Source organism: Babylonia areolata, chromosome 29 (assembly GCF_041734735.1).
Source record: "Babylonia areolata isolate BAREFJ2019XMU chromosome 29, ASM4173473v1, whole genome shotgun sequence".
Classification (NCBI taxonomy): Eukaryota; Metazoa; Mollusca; class Gastropoda; order Neogastropoda; family Buccinidae; genus Babylonia; species Babylonia areolata.
Genome location: NC_134904.1, coordinates 911,100 through 926,099, shown reverse-complemented (window position 1 = coordinate 926,099; position 15,000 = coordinate 911,100). Strand labels below are relative to the sequence as shown.

General features: G+C 44.4%; 1 protein-coding gene across 5 annotated transcripts in view; it reads left to right on the top strand.

Moving 5' to 3' along the window:
• LOC143274844 (uncharacterized) overlaps nucleotides 1-15,000 on the top strand; it is a 237,399-nt gene that overhangs the window by 61,609 nt on the left and 160,790 nt on the right. For 4 of the 5 annotated variants that reach the window (XM_076578800.1, XM_076578796.1, XM_076578798.1 and 1 more), the window contains one exon: nucleotides 8,300-8,536. The gene's annotated coding sequence lies outside the window, so the exon portion shown is untranslated. Of the gene's footprint in view, nucleotides 1-8,299; nucleotides 8,537-13,687; nucleotides 13,812-15,000 lie in introns of all 5 variants that reach the window. The other variant, XM_076578797.1, reaches the window with a different exon arrangement.

Genomic DNA, 15,000 nt, shown 5'->3' with positions numbered 1-15,000 from the left:
TTTCCTCACACCAAAATCCCTTTTTAAACCATCTATTCCATTAGTGACAGTTTCCTCACACCAAAATCCCTTTTTAACCATCTTTCCATTAGTGACAATTTCCTCACACCAAAATCCCTTTTTACAACCATCTTTCCATTAGTGTTTCTAGCCATCTCGGTTCTGCTTTGTGATCCACGCCTTTTCTCATTGTTGCTTGTGCTCCATCTCAATCCTGTGGTGTGTGATGTGTGTCGTGTGTGTGTGATGGTGTGTGTTCCGGTGGAATACTCAAAGATCACACTTTATGCAGTACGACCAGCTTGACATTGAGTGTTCATTTCTGACTCACATGAAAACTCTCGCAGCTTTTTATACTGTCTGTCTTTCTTTTTGTCCTGTCAAGTGACATTGTCCACAGGACACGGAACCTTTAACCATCTTTCCATCAGTGACAATTTCCTCACACCAAAATCCCTTTTTAACCATCTTTCCATTAGTGACAATTTCCTCACACCAAAATCCCTTTTTAACCATCTTTCCATTCGTGACAGTTTCCTCACACCAAAATCCCTTTTTAACCATCTTTCCATTAGTGACAGTTTCCTCACACCAAAATCCCTTTTTAACCATCTTTCCATCAGTGACAATTTCCTCACACCAAAATCCCTTTTTACCCTCTTTCCATTAGTGACAATTTCCTCACACCAAAATCCCTTTTTAACCATCTTTCCATCAGTGACAATTTCCTCACACCAAAATCCCTTTTTAACCATCTTTCCATCAGTGACAATTTCCTCACACCAAAATCCCTTTTTAACCATCTTTCCATTAGTGACAATTTCCTCACACCAAAATCCCTTTTTAACCATCTTTCCATCAGTGACAATTTCCTCACACCAAAATCCCTTTTTAACCATCTTTCCATCAGTGACAATTTCCTCACACCAAAATCCCTTTTTAACCATCTTTCCATTAGTGACAGTTTCCTCACACCAAAATCCCTTTTTAACCATCTTTCCATTAGTGACAATTTCCTCACACCAAAATCCCTTTTTAACCATCTTTCCATCAGTGACAATTTCCTCACACCAAAATCCCTTTTTAACCATCTTTCCATTAGTGACAATTTCCTCACACCAAAATCCCTTTTTAACCATCTTTCCATCAGTGACAATTTCCTCACACCAAAATCCCTTTTTAACCATCTTTCCATTAGTGACAATTTCCTCACACCAAAATCCCTTTTTAACCATCTTTCCATTAGTGACAATTTCCTCACACCAAAATCCCTTTTTAACCATCTTTCCATTAGTGACAATTTCCTCACACCAAAATCCCTTTTTAACCATCTTTCCATTAGTGACAATTTCCTCACACCAAAATCCCTTTTTAACCATCTTTCCATTAGTGACAATTTCCTCACACCAAAATCCCTTTTTAACCATCTTTCCATTAGTGACAATTTCCTCACACCAAAATCCCTTTTTAACCATCTTTCCATTAGTGACAATTTCCTCACACCAAAATCCCTTTTTAACCATCTTTCCATTAGTGACAATTTCCTCACACCAAAATCCCTTTTTAACCATCTTTCCATTAGTGACAATTTCCTCACACCAAAATCCCTTTTTAACCATCTTTCCATTAGTGACAATTTCCTCACACCAAAATCCCTTTTTAACCATCTTTCCATTAGTGACAATTTCCTCACACCAAAATCCCTTTTTAACCATCTTTCCATCAGTGACAATTTCCTCACACCAAAATCCCTTTTTAACCATCTTTCCATTAGTGACAGTTTCCTCACACCAAAATCCCTTTTTAACCATCTTTCCATTAGTGACAATTTCCTCACACCAAAATCCCTTTTTAACCATCTTTCCATCAGTGACAATTTCCTCACACCAAAATCCCTTTTTAACCATCTTTCCATCAGTGACAATTTCCTCACACCAAAATCCCTTTTTAACCATCTTTCCATCAGTGACAATTTCCTCACACCAAAATCCCTTTTTAACCATCTTTCCATCAGTGACAATTTCCTCACACCAAAATCCCTTTTTAACCATCTTTCCATTAGTGACAATTTCCTCACACCAAAATCCCTTTTTAACCATCTTTCCATTAGTGACAATTTCCTCACACCAAAATCCCTTTTTAACCATCTTTCCATTAGTGACAATTTCCTCACACCAAAATCCCTTTTTAACCATCTTTCCATTAGTGACAATTTCCTCACACCAAAATCCCTTTTTAACCATCTTTCCATTAGTGACAATTTCCTCACACCAAAATCCCTTTTTAACCATCTTTCCATTAGTGACAATTTCCTCACACCAAAATCCCTTTTTAACCATCTTTCCATTAGTGACAATTTCCTCACACCAAAATCCCTTTTTAACCATCTTTCCATTAGTGACAATTTCCTCACACCAAAATCCCTTTTTAACCATCTTTCCATTAGTGACAATTTCCTCACACCAAAATCCCTTTTTAACCATCTTTCCATTAGTGACAATTTCCTCACACCAAAATCCCTTTTTAACCATCTTTCCATTAGTGACAATTTCCTCACACCAAAATCCCTTTTTAACCATCTTTCCATTAGTGACAATTTCCTCACACCAAAATCCCTTTTTAACCATCTTTCCATTAGTGACAATTTCCTCACACCAAAATCCCTTTTTAACCATCTTTCCATCAGTGACAATTTCCTCACACCAAAATCCCTTTTTAACCATCTTTCCATTAGTGACAATTTCCTCACACCAAAATCCCTTTTTAACCATCTTTCCATTAGTGACAATTTCCTCACACCAAAATCCCTTTTTAACCATCTTTCCATCAGTGACAATTTCCTCACACCAAAATCCCTTTTTAACCATCTTTCCATCAGTGACAATTTCCTCACACCAAAATCCCTTTTTAACCATCTTTCCATTAGTGACAGTTTCCTCACACCAAAATCCCTTTTTAACCATCTTTCCATCAGTGACAATTTCCTCACACCAAAATCCCTTTTTAACCATCTTTCCATCAGTGACAATTTCCTCACACCAAAATCCCTTTTTAACCATCTTTCCATCAGTGACAATTTCCTCACACCAAAATCCCTTTTTAACCATCTTTCCATCAGTGACAATTTCCTCACACCAAAATCCCTTTTTAACCATCTTTCCATCAGTGACAATTTCCTCACACCAAAATCCCTTTTTAACCATCTTTCCATTAGTGACAATTTCCTCACACCAAAATCCCTTTTTAACCATCTTTCCATTAGTGACAATTTCCTCACACCAAAATCCCTTTTTAACCATCTTTCCATTAGTGACAGTTTCCTCACACCAAAATCCCTTTTTAACCATCTTTCCATTAGTGACAATTTCCTCACACCAAAATCCCTTTTTAACCATCTTTCCATTAGTGACAATTTCCTCACACCAAAATCCCTTTTTAACCATCTTTCCATTAGTGACAATTTCCTCACACCAAAATCCCTTTTTAACCATCTTTCCATTAGTGACAGTTTCCTCACACCAAAATCCCTTTTTAACCATCTTTCCATTAGTGACAATTTCCTCACACCAAAATCCCTTTTTAACCATCTTTCCATTAGTGACAATTTCCTCACACCAAAATCCCTTTTTAACCATCTTTCCATTAGTGACAATTTCCTCACACCAAAATCCCTTTTTAACCATCTTTCCATCAGTGACAATTTCCTCACACCAAAATCCCTTTTTAACCATCTTTCCATCAGTGACAGTTTCCTCACACCAAAATCCCTTTTTAACCATCTTTCCATTAGTGACAATTTCCTCACACCAAAATCCCTTTTTAACCATCTTTCCATCAGTGACAATTTCCTCACACCAAAATCCCTTTTTAACCATCTTTCCATTAGTGACAATTTCCTCACACCAAAATCCCTTTTTAACCATCTTTCCATTAGTGACAATTTCCTCACACCAAAATCCCTTTTTAACCATCTTTCCATCAGTGACAATTTCCTCACACCAAAATCCCTTTTTAACCATCTTTCCATCAGTGACAGTTTCCTCACACCAAAATCCCTTTTTAACCATCTTTCCATTAGTGACAGTTTCCTCACACCAAAATCCCTTTTTAACCATCTTTCCATCAGTGACAATTTCCTCACACCAAAATCCCTTTTTACCCCTTTCCATTAGTGACAGTTTCCTCACACCAAAATCCCTTTTTAACCATCTTTCCATTAGTGACAGTTTCCTCACACCAAAATCCCTTTTTAACCATCTTTCCATTAGTGACAATTTCCTCACACCAAAATCCCTTTTTAACCATCTTTCCATTAGTGACAATTTCCTCACACCAAAATCCCTTTTTAACCATCTTTCCATTAGTGACAATTTCCTCACACGAAAATCCCTTTTTAACCATCTTTCCATTAGTGACAATTTCCTCACACCAAAATCCCTTTTTAACCCTCTTTCCATTAGTGACAATTTCCTCACACCAAATCCCTTTTTAACCATCTTTCCATTAGTGACAATTTCCTCACACCAAAATCCCTTTTTAACCATCTTTCCATCAGTGACAATTTCCTCACACCAAAATCCCTTTTTAACCATCTTTCCATTAGTGACAATTTCCTCACACCAAAATCCCTTTTTAACCATCTTTCCATTAGTGACAATTTCCTCACACCAAAATTCCTTTTTAACCATCTTTCCATTAGTGACAATTTCCTCACACCAAAATCCCTTTTTAACCATCTTTCCATTAGTGACAATTTCCTCACACCAAAATCCCTTTTTAACCATCTTTCCATCAGTGACAATTTCCTCACACCAAAATCCCTTTTTAACCATCTTTCCATTAGTGACAATTTCCTCACACCAAAATCCCTTTTTAACCATCTTTCCATTAGTGACAATTTCCTCACACCAAAATCCCTTTTTAACCATCTTTCCATCAGTGACAATTTCCTCACATCAAAATCCCTTTTTAACCATCTTTCCATTATTGACAATTTCCTCACACCAAAATCCCTTTTTAACCATCTTTCCCTCAGTGACAATTTCCTCACACCAAAATCCCTTTTTAACCATCTTTCCATCAGTGACAATTTCCTCACACCAAAATCCCTTTTTACCCATCTTTCCATCAGTGACAATTTCCTCACACCAAAATCCCTTTTTAACCATCTTTCCATTAGTGACAGTTTCCTCACACCAAAATCCCTTTTTAACCATCTTTCCATTAGTGACAATTTCCTCACACCAAAATCCCTTTTTAACCATCTTTCCATTAGTGACAATTTCCTCACACCAAAATCCCTTTTTAACCATCTTTCCATCAGTGACAATTTCCTCACATCAAAATCCCTTTTTAACCATCTTTCCATTATTGACAATTTCCTCACACCAAAATCCCTTTTTAACCATCTTTCCCTCAGTGACAATTTCCTCACACCAAAATCCCTTTTTAACCATCTTTCCATCAGTGACAATTTCCTCACACCAAAATCCCTTTTTACCCATCTTTCCATCAGTGACAATTTCCTCACACCAAAATCCCTTTTTAACCATCTTTCCCTCAGTGACAATTTCCTCACACCAAAATCCCTTTTTAACCATCTTTCCATCAGTGACAATTTCCTCACACCAAAATCCCTTTTTACCCCATTCGATCTGGCAGATATATCTCACGATATCAGTTTTGTTGTTTTTTTGTGTTTTTTTTCCACCACTCCCTTGAAGTTGAAGTAAAGGGGGGTGGGGGGTGGGGGGGGGGGGGGGGGGGGGGGGTTATTGACGCTCTTTTTTGTGCTTCGTTATGAGCGCTTTTATTTCTTAGTGTGTGTTTTGGTCGCTACCGGATTTACGGGAAAAAGTCTAATACTCTTGATTCACACATGGGAGGCATATTAATTTGTATGTTGTAGACACTGACTGAATCCACCAACGCCAGAGTGTGGGTTGTACGTCGTTAGACACTGACTGAATCCACCAACCTCAGAGTGTGGGTTGTACGTCGTTAGACACTGACTGAATCCACCAGCCTCAGAGTGTGGGTTGTACGTCGTTAGACACTGACTGAATCCACCAGCCTCAGAGTGTGGGTTGTACGTCGTTAGACACTGACTGAATCCACCAACGCCAGAGTGTGGGTTGTACGTCGTTAGACACTGACTGAATCCACCAACCTCAGAGTGTGGGTTGTACGTCGTTAGACACTGACTGAATCCACCAACGCCAGAGTGTGGGTTGTACGTCGTTAGACACTGACTGAATCCACCAACCTCAGAGTGTGGGTTGTACTTCGTTAGACACTGACTGAATCCACCAACGCCAGAGTGTGGGTTGTACGTCGTTAGACACTGACTGAATCCACCAACGCCACAGTGTGGGTTGTACGTCGTTAGACACTGACTGAATCCACCAACGCCAGAGTGTGGGTTGTACGTCGTTAGACACTGACTGAATCCACCAACCTCAGAGTGTGGGTTGTACGTCGTTAGACACTGACTGAATCCACCAGCCTCAGAGTGTGGGTTGTACGTCGTTAGACACTGACTGAATCCACCAACCTCAGAGTGTGGGTTGTACGTCGTTAGACACTGACTGAATCCACCAGCCTCAGAGTGTGGGTTGTACGTCGTTAGACACTGACTGAATCCACCAACGCCAGAGTGTGGGTTGTACGTCGTTAGACACTGACTGAATCCACCAACCTCAGAGTGTGGGTTGTACGTCGTTAGACACTGACTGAATCCACCAACGCCAGAGTGTGGGTTGTACGTCGTTAGACACTGACTGAATCCACCAACGCCAGAGTGTGGGTTGTACGTCGTTAGACACTGACTGAATCCACCAACCTCAGAGTGTGGGTTGTACGTCGTTAGACACTGACTGAATCCACCAACGCCAGAGTGTGGGTTGTACGTCGTTAGACACTGACTGAATCCACCAACCTCAGAGTGTGGGTTGTACGTCGTTAGACACTGACTGAATCCACCAGCCTCAGAGTGTGGGTTGTACGTCGTTAGACACTGACTGAATCCACCAGCCTCAGAGTGTGGGTTGTACGTCGTTAGACACTGACTGAATCCACCAACGCCAGAGTGTGGGTTGTACGTCGTTAGACACTGACTGAATCCACCAACGCCAGAGTGTGGGTTGTACGTCGTTAGACACTGACTGAATCCACCAACGCCAGAGTGTGGGTTGTACGTCGTTAGACACTGACTGAATCCACCAACGCCAGAGTGTGGGTTGTACGTCGTTAGACACTGACTGAATCCACCAACCTCAGAGTGTGGGTTGTACGTCGTTAGACACTGACTGAATCCACCAACCTCAGAGTGTGGGTTGTACGTCGTTAGACACTGACTGAATCCACCAACCTCAGAGTGTGGGTTGTACGTCGTTAGACACTGACTGAATCCACCAACCTCAGAGTGTGGGTTGTACGTCGTTAGACACTGACTGAATCCACCAACGCCAGAGTGTGTGTTGTACGTCGTTAGACACTGACTGAATCCACCAACGCCAGAGTGTGGGTTGTACGTCGTTAGACACTGACTGAATCCACCAACCTCAGAGTGTGGGTTGTACGTCGTTAGACACTGACTGAATCCACCAACGCCAGAGTGTGGGTTGTACGTCGTTAGACACTGACTGAATCCACCAACCTCAGAGTGTGGGTTGTACGTCGTTAGACACTGACTGAATCCACCAACGCCACAGTGTGGGTTGTACGTCGTTAGACACTGACTGAATCCACCAACGCCAGAGTGTGGGTTGTACGTCGTTAGACACTGACTGAATCCACCAACCTCAGAGTGTGGGTTGTACGTCGTTAGACACTGACTGAATCCACCAACGCCAGAGTGTGGGTTGTACGTCGTTAGACACTGACTGAATCCACCAGCCTCAGAGTGTGGGTTGTACGTCGCAGACATCACAGTTATGTACTGCTGCTAGGCTGCATCAGAGACATACGGCTAGGGCTGGGGGAGGGGGGGGGGATAATTTTTGTATTGTATTATTGTATTGTGTTGTAGTATTCCATTGTGTTGTTGTGTGTAGTATTTTATTGTACAATGTAATACGATAACATACAGTGTACTGCAATACAATAAAGTGCAATTCAGTACGTGTGTGAACTTGTGACGAACTCTCTCTATAACGGAACATAATTGATCGGGTCTCTGTTGTTGTTGTATGTGTGAGAGGGAGAGAGAGAAAGATGCCCATCCAAGTCTTTTTTATTCTATTCTTCTTTGTCTGCGGAGTGAATGCGACACAGCTGTTTTCTTTGTGTGTTTGTGCAGTGGAGTGCAGAAAGATCCACTGAGCGAGGGAAGGAAGGAAGGAAGGAAGGAAGGAAGGGAGGGAGGGGCTGATCGGCTGACGCCACAGCTGGCCCCACCAACACAGCACCACACACAGAGGTAAACGATGAGCAGAGCAGCGCGGGATCCATTTCGGATGTGAACTCCAGGAGTACACAACGCACTGAACAACCACCCGGGCGCCTGAAGAGGACGAGGAGGAAGAGGAGTTGGCAGGTGAGGAGGGGGTGGGCGGGGGTCAGGGGCGTGGGGGAGCCGGCAAGGTGTGGGTGTGTGTGTGGGGGGAGGTGGAAGAGGAGTTTAGGGTAGGGGGATGGGAGTGGTGGTGGTAGTGGGGGGGAGGAGTTGGCAGGTAAAGAGGGGAGGGGCAAGCAGAGGGTAGTACAGTCTGAGGGGTTGAGTGTGGTGGTTGGGGGGCTGAGAGGAGTTTGGGAGAGAGTAGAGGGTAGGACAGGTGGAGGGGTTGAGTGTGGTGTTGGGGGGGCTGAGAGGGGTTGGGGGAGAGTAAAGGGTAGGACAGGTGGAGGGGTTGAGTGTGGTGGTTGGGGGGCTGAGAGGGGTGGGGGGAGAGTAGAGGGTAGGACAGGTGGAGGGGTTGAGTGTGGTGGTTGGGGGGCTGAGAGGGGTTGGAGGGAGAGTAGAGGGTAGGACAGGTGGAGGGGTTGAGTGTGGTGTTTGGGGGCTGAGAGGGGTTGGAGGGAGAGTAGAGGGTAGGACAGGTGGAGGGGTTGAGTGTGGTGGTTGGGGGGCTGAGAGGGGTGGAGGGAGAGTAAAGGGTAGGACAGGTGGAGGGGTTGAGTGTGGTGTTGGGGGGGCTGAGAGGGGTTGGAGGGAGAGTAGAGGGTAGGACAGGTGGAGGGGTTGAGTGTGGTGGTTGGGGGGCTGAGAGGGGTGGGGGGAGAGTAAAGGGTAGGACAGGCTGAGGGGTTGAGTGCGGGGGTATGGGGGGCTGAGAGGGGTGGGGTGGTGGGCGGGGGGGGGGGGGGAGAACAGAAGGAAGGACAGGCTGAGAAGGGAGGAAGGGGTTAGGGTGTGATAGAAGGGGAAGAGAGTGTACATGTAATTCGCCATGAAAAATATGTTAAATCAGTCAGTCAGTCAATTCAGTGCAAAATCTCAAGGTGCATTTCAGCTCGCATGAGTGCCACGTGCACTTTAGTGGGTTTGTGTGTGTGTGTGTGTGTGTGTGTGTGGTGTGTGTGTGTGTGTGTGTGTGTGTGTGTGTGTGTTTCAAAACGACTTATGAGTATATGAACAGCAAAAAATAATACGTTAATGAATAGTTTCTTATGTCAAGGAAAACTTACTTTTAAAATGTTAAGCATTTCGTTAATACGTATTTTAGAGAAGAAACAAAACAGACAAAAACACACGAGGAAAAAAAAACTAACTAAAAAACCCCTACAAAACAAAACAACCAACAACGAAAATCTGTGCAGAAAGTCTTAGTCTCACTGATGTCAGTAATGTTTTTGTTAATTCCAAGCAACTTTCTTTTCTTTCTTTCTTTCTTTCTCTTTTCTTTTCTTTCTTTCTATTCTTTTCTTTCTTCCTTTCTTCCTTCTGTCCTTCCTTCTTTCTTTCTTTCGTGCGCTTTGGCACACAAGGCTACAACCAGAGGTCTCTCATTCAACTGCTTCGTGTGCAGTTCTGTCAGCTTCCCCCCAATGTGTAAGCCATTTCCCCCTTCACTTGTTCCTCTGTTCTGCGTGTGGTTATAGGACTTTGTCAGCCAGATCATCTGCTTTTAAAGGTCCCGTAGCCCATATACGGTTCGTCCGTCGGGATCAACGAGGACCATCTAGTCATCCTGGGGGTGGGTGGGTTGGGCTCAGTGGGTGCGCAGATGACTGGTCAGGCCAATCCGCGCCCGGAAAGTTCTGACGCAGTGTGGACAGGGGATGGTGGCGGCTGTCGGGGACTTGCTGGCACTGCTTTTCCTGGTCTGTCTGCGTTGCTCTGCTGCAGCGATTCTGTTGGCCTCACAGGATTTGGCGCCTTTGTGGACAGCTGAAAGCCACTTTGGTCTGTCCATTGCATTCAGCTCCCATGTGTGGGATGAAGGATGACTGATGACTTGCGCGATGACTTTATTTATAGTGAGGAGGCGTTGCGCACCGTCGACCTCACTCTCTTGTCCGAGACCATCTGTATCCAGTGGCAAGACGAGGTCAAGACGACTGGAGATGGAAATGGATGCAGTGGATGACCAGGATGTCCTATGTGCCTCATCCTGCCCTCAGCACTCCACAGTGCTCTGATGCAACCGCCTTCCTCTCCGTTGAACCATGAAGGTTTCTTCCGCAGAATCCGCCGGATCCAGTCTTCACATGCTTGGATAGACTAGCCCTAACTCACCGAGGGTTTGAGACCCGTCGGCTACCCTCACCTAGTTTAGCCAGCCTGTCAAAGCCGTTGCCCGGGGGTTGGGCGCTGCCGCATGCTAGCAGCTTCTAGGACCCATACGTGAGAGCTGGGTGCCGCTGGGGACCAATAGAGGACGAACCACTCCCGGAAGAGCGTGACAAGAGGTACTACCCCTCCCATGCACCCCCTAACCCCCTATACGGCCATTGGGGAGCACTGAACTCATGCTCGCTGTGTCAAGGGCTCGGCACATCAAGGCGGGGCCCTACAAATTTTTATCCTTTTCCGCCTACAACTGCGCATGTAATTGATGTGGTTTGGATAGTGTGCTGAGCGTAAATCTGGACAAATGCAAGGGATTTCCAAGCGCTCGTGCGCGCGCGCACACACACACACACACTCACATAGGAGCAATACACACACACACACACACACATATACACACACACACACACTCTCTCTCTCACACACACAGACACACACACACACACGCATATATATATATATATATATATATATATATATATATGTGTGTGTGTGTGTGTGTGTGTGTATGTGCGGGCACGCGTGTGTGTGTGTGTGCGTGTCAATGTGTTTATGTGTGCGCGCGCGCGTGTGTCTGTATGTGTGTGTGAGGAGTGAGAGAGAGAGAAAGTGTGTGTGTGTGTGTGTGTGTGTGCCTCTGTGTGTGTGTCAGTGTGTGTGCGTGTGTGTGGAGCAGGGCAGTGCACGGAAGTGAGTGATTATGACGAGGACAATTACTGTCAGTGGAAACAAAAATTACGACCTCCTTGTAATCATCCCGCTGGTGGAGTGTGTGTGTGTGTGTGTGTGTGTGTGTGTTTCAGATAGGATGTGTTGGCTCTGGTTGTTCGGGACCTCGCTCTCTCTCTCTCTCTCTCTCTCTCTCTGTCCCTTGTTTTCTCCATTTCTTTGTCCCTCTCTATTTCTTTGTCTCTGTCTCTGTCTTTCTCTCTATCTGTCCCTTTATCTCTCTCCCTTTGTCCCTCTCTATTTCTCTGTGTCTCTCTCTGTTTCTTTCTGTCTGTCCCTTTGACCCCTTTCTTTGGTTTAAACAGTATTTTATTTTATTTGGAACATGTCACAACACAGCACAGATATCGATGAACAGGACAACAAGAAAATCTCATACAAAGTCCTGTCCTGATACATGTACATACTGAATATGTGACGGATGTCATCATAACTAGAAGTTAAGACATGAACATAACGAGTTTTGAACAAAACTAAGCTGAGATATAAATAAGGTGAGGAAAATAGATAATAAACGTGTGGTGGAGAAAGAAGTCAATAGAGAGAGAACGAGAAGTGTCAACGCTAGGGCACGAGCGCAGCAAGACCAAACCCGGCCGACAACCAAAGTGGCGAAGGCCAACCGTCCAGCGGGAACCCCCCCCCCTCTCCGCCCCCAAACAAACAAACAAACAAAAAAGCAGGCAAGCACACCTACATGTATTCATATCCTGATCTGGCAAGTGAAAGGGCAGCACTCTTTCAGGCACATGCACTTACACATATGCATACAGACAGGATATTACTCATCGTTAAAAACTTTTAATTAAATGCATGCAAACATATGTGGGTAAAATTATGTATACGTACACACACATGCGCATCCACACACACACACACACACACACACACACACACACACACACACACACACACACATTTATATATACATATACATAAAAAAGAGGGAATTGTCTGAATTAGGGATCGAATCGTTCGCTTTGAGTAATAAACAATGAACAGTTTCAAAGATGCTGACATTTATCTCAAGACTAAAGGAGGTGTTACCAAATAGTAATTTCTGTACAGTGATATGTTCTTGTGGGAGATTATGAATAGTGTTTGTTCTATGTATGTTGTGGTTCGGGCAGTGCAATAGAAAATGCTCAGCTGTCTTGTGGAAAACACATAACAAACACACACACGCACACGCCCTCACACACACACACACACACACACACACACACACACACACACACACACCACAACACAACACAACACAACACAACACAACACAACACACACACACACACACACACACACACACACACCACACACACACCTCACAGACACAACAACACACACACACACACACACACACACACACACACACACACACTTCAACACACATTTCAACACATCAACACTTCACCTCAACTGCGCTGTCAATGCCCGTCTGTCTCAGTCGTGCACAAAAACAACACCTTCACCTTCAAATTTAAAACCACGGTCCTTTTTATCAACCGCTGTTTTGCAAGCACGCGCGCACGCACACACACACACACACACACACACACACACACACACACACACTCACTCACTCACTCTCTCTCTCTCTCTCTCTCTCTCTCTCTCTCTCACTCACTCTCTCTCTCTCCACCTTCACCACTGTCAGTGTCGGTCCGTATCAGTCGTGAACAAAAACACCTTCACCCTTAAATCTAAACCCACGGTCATTTTTTTTTTTTTTTTTTTTTAAAGATATCTCGGATATCTTTGTCTCGAGTTACACACCTTTTCACGACCTTCCTGTCTTCCTACCCCCTCCCACCCCTCCCCTGTTGTCCACACACACACACACACACACACACACACACGGCACAATCCCTACCCTGTATCTCTCCTTCTGGCCTCGCAGTCTCTGAATCTGTTTTATATCATTGTGCGATAAATTATTATCATTCTTCTTTCTTTGTGAGTTATTGCTTGCGCGCGCGCGCGCGTGTGTGTGTGCGTGCGTGCGTGTGTGGGTGAGTGCGTGCGTGCGTGCGTGCGTGCCTGTCTGTCTCTCTCTCTCTCTGTCTGGTTCTCATTAATGTCTCTCTATAGCGCGCGCGCGCGCGCACACACACACACACACACACACACACACACACACACACACACACAACACCCGGACCAACAGCGAACGAAGGTGACAAGGTGTCACAGCAACACGTCACTTGGACACTTTCCTTGGCTGTGCAGTCTGCTGCGGAGTTGACACGACAGCTTGAAGCATCAGTTCCATCCACCCCGCGTGGCAGAGAGGCCGGCCCATGCTCATGGGACGCAAGAGTCCAGAGGTTCGAGTCCTATAGGTGTGCGTCAAGTAAGGTTACTGTATTGTCTCTATGAAAAATCACATCGTAGCCTCATTTAAAAAAACAAACAAACGAAAAAGAATAAACAAATCAGGTGAAATGTAACATGCGAAAATTATGATTATATCAGAACAAATTACCACATCGTATATCTACAAGTAAAATGGAATGTAACGTGCGAAAAGTTTATATCGCAGATTACAAATGATATCTTTAGAAGTATTGTATAATCAGGAGAAATCAGTACAGTAGAAATCAACACACGAACGCTCGCACGCACGCACACATATTTTCATTCCCATCCGTCCCAAAACATGTATAACACACTCCTTCCAAGCCAGCCATGCCCTTCAGGAAGGAGAGGACTGGGCCCCGCCTTCCTATGCCGGGCCCTTGACAAAGTGGACAGGAATTCACTTCTGAATGCTGTAAAAGCCGATGTGAAGTTTTTTTTAACTGAACAGCTTTTTTGTGTGCTTTTTTTGTGTTGTTTTTTTCGCTCTTGGCCTTGCATGTCGTCTGTCGTGTAAACTCAGGACAGATTCACATTGGTCTATGTGTACTTTCTGAATACCTCTATACTTTCGCTCTCGGCTCTTGGCCTTGCATGTCGTCTGTCGTGTAAACTCAGGACAGATTCACATTGGTCTATGTGTACTTTCTGAATACCTCTATACTTTCGCTCTCGGCTCTTGCCCATGCATGTCGTCTGTCTTGTAAACTCAGGACAGATTCACATTGGTCTATGTGTACTTTCTGAATACCTCTATACTTTCGCTCTCGGCTCTTGGCCATGCATGTCGTCTGTCGTGTAAACTCAGGACAGATTCACATTGGTCTATGTGTACTTTCTGAATACCTCTATACTTTCGCTCTCGGCTCTTGGCCATGCATGTCGTCTGTCGTGTAAACTCAGGACAGATTCACATTGGTCTATGTGTACTTTCTGAATACCTCTATACTTTCGCTCTCGGCTCTTGGCCATGCATGTCGTCTGTCTTGTAAACTCAGGACAGATTTACATAGGTCTATGTGAACTGTATGAACTGAACAGCTGTGTACTTTCGCTCTCGGCTCTTGGCATTGCATGCCTTCTGTCGTGTAAACTCGGGACATGTCCACATTTGGTCTAGCGTTCCATGCCTTCTGTCGTGTAAACTCGGGACATGTCCACATTTGGTCTAGCGTTCCATGCCT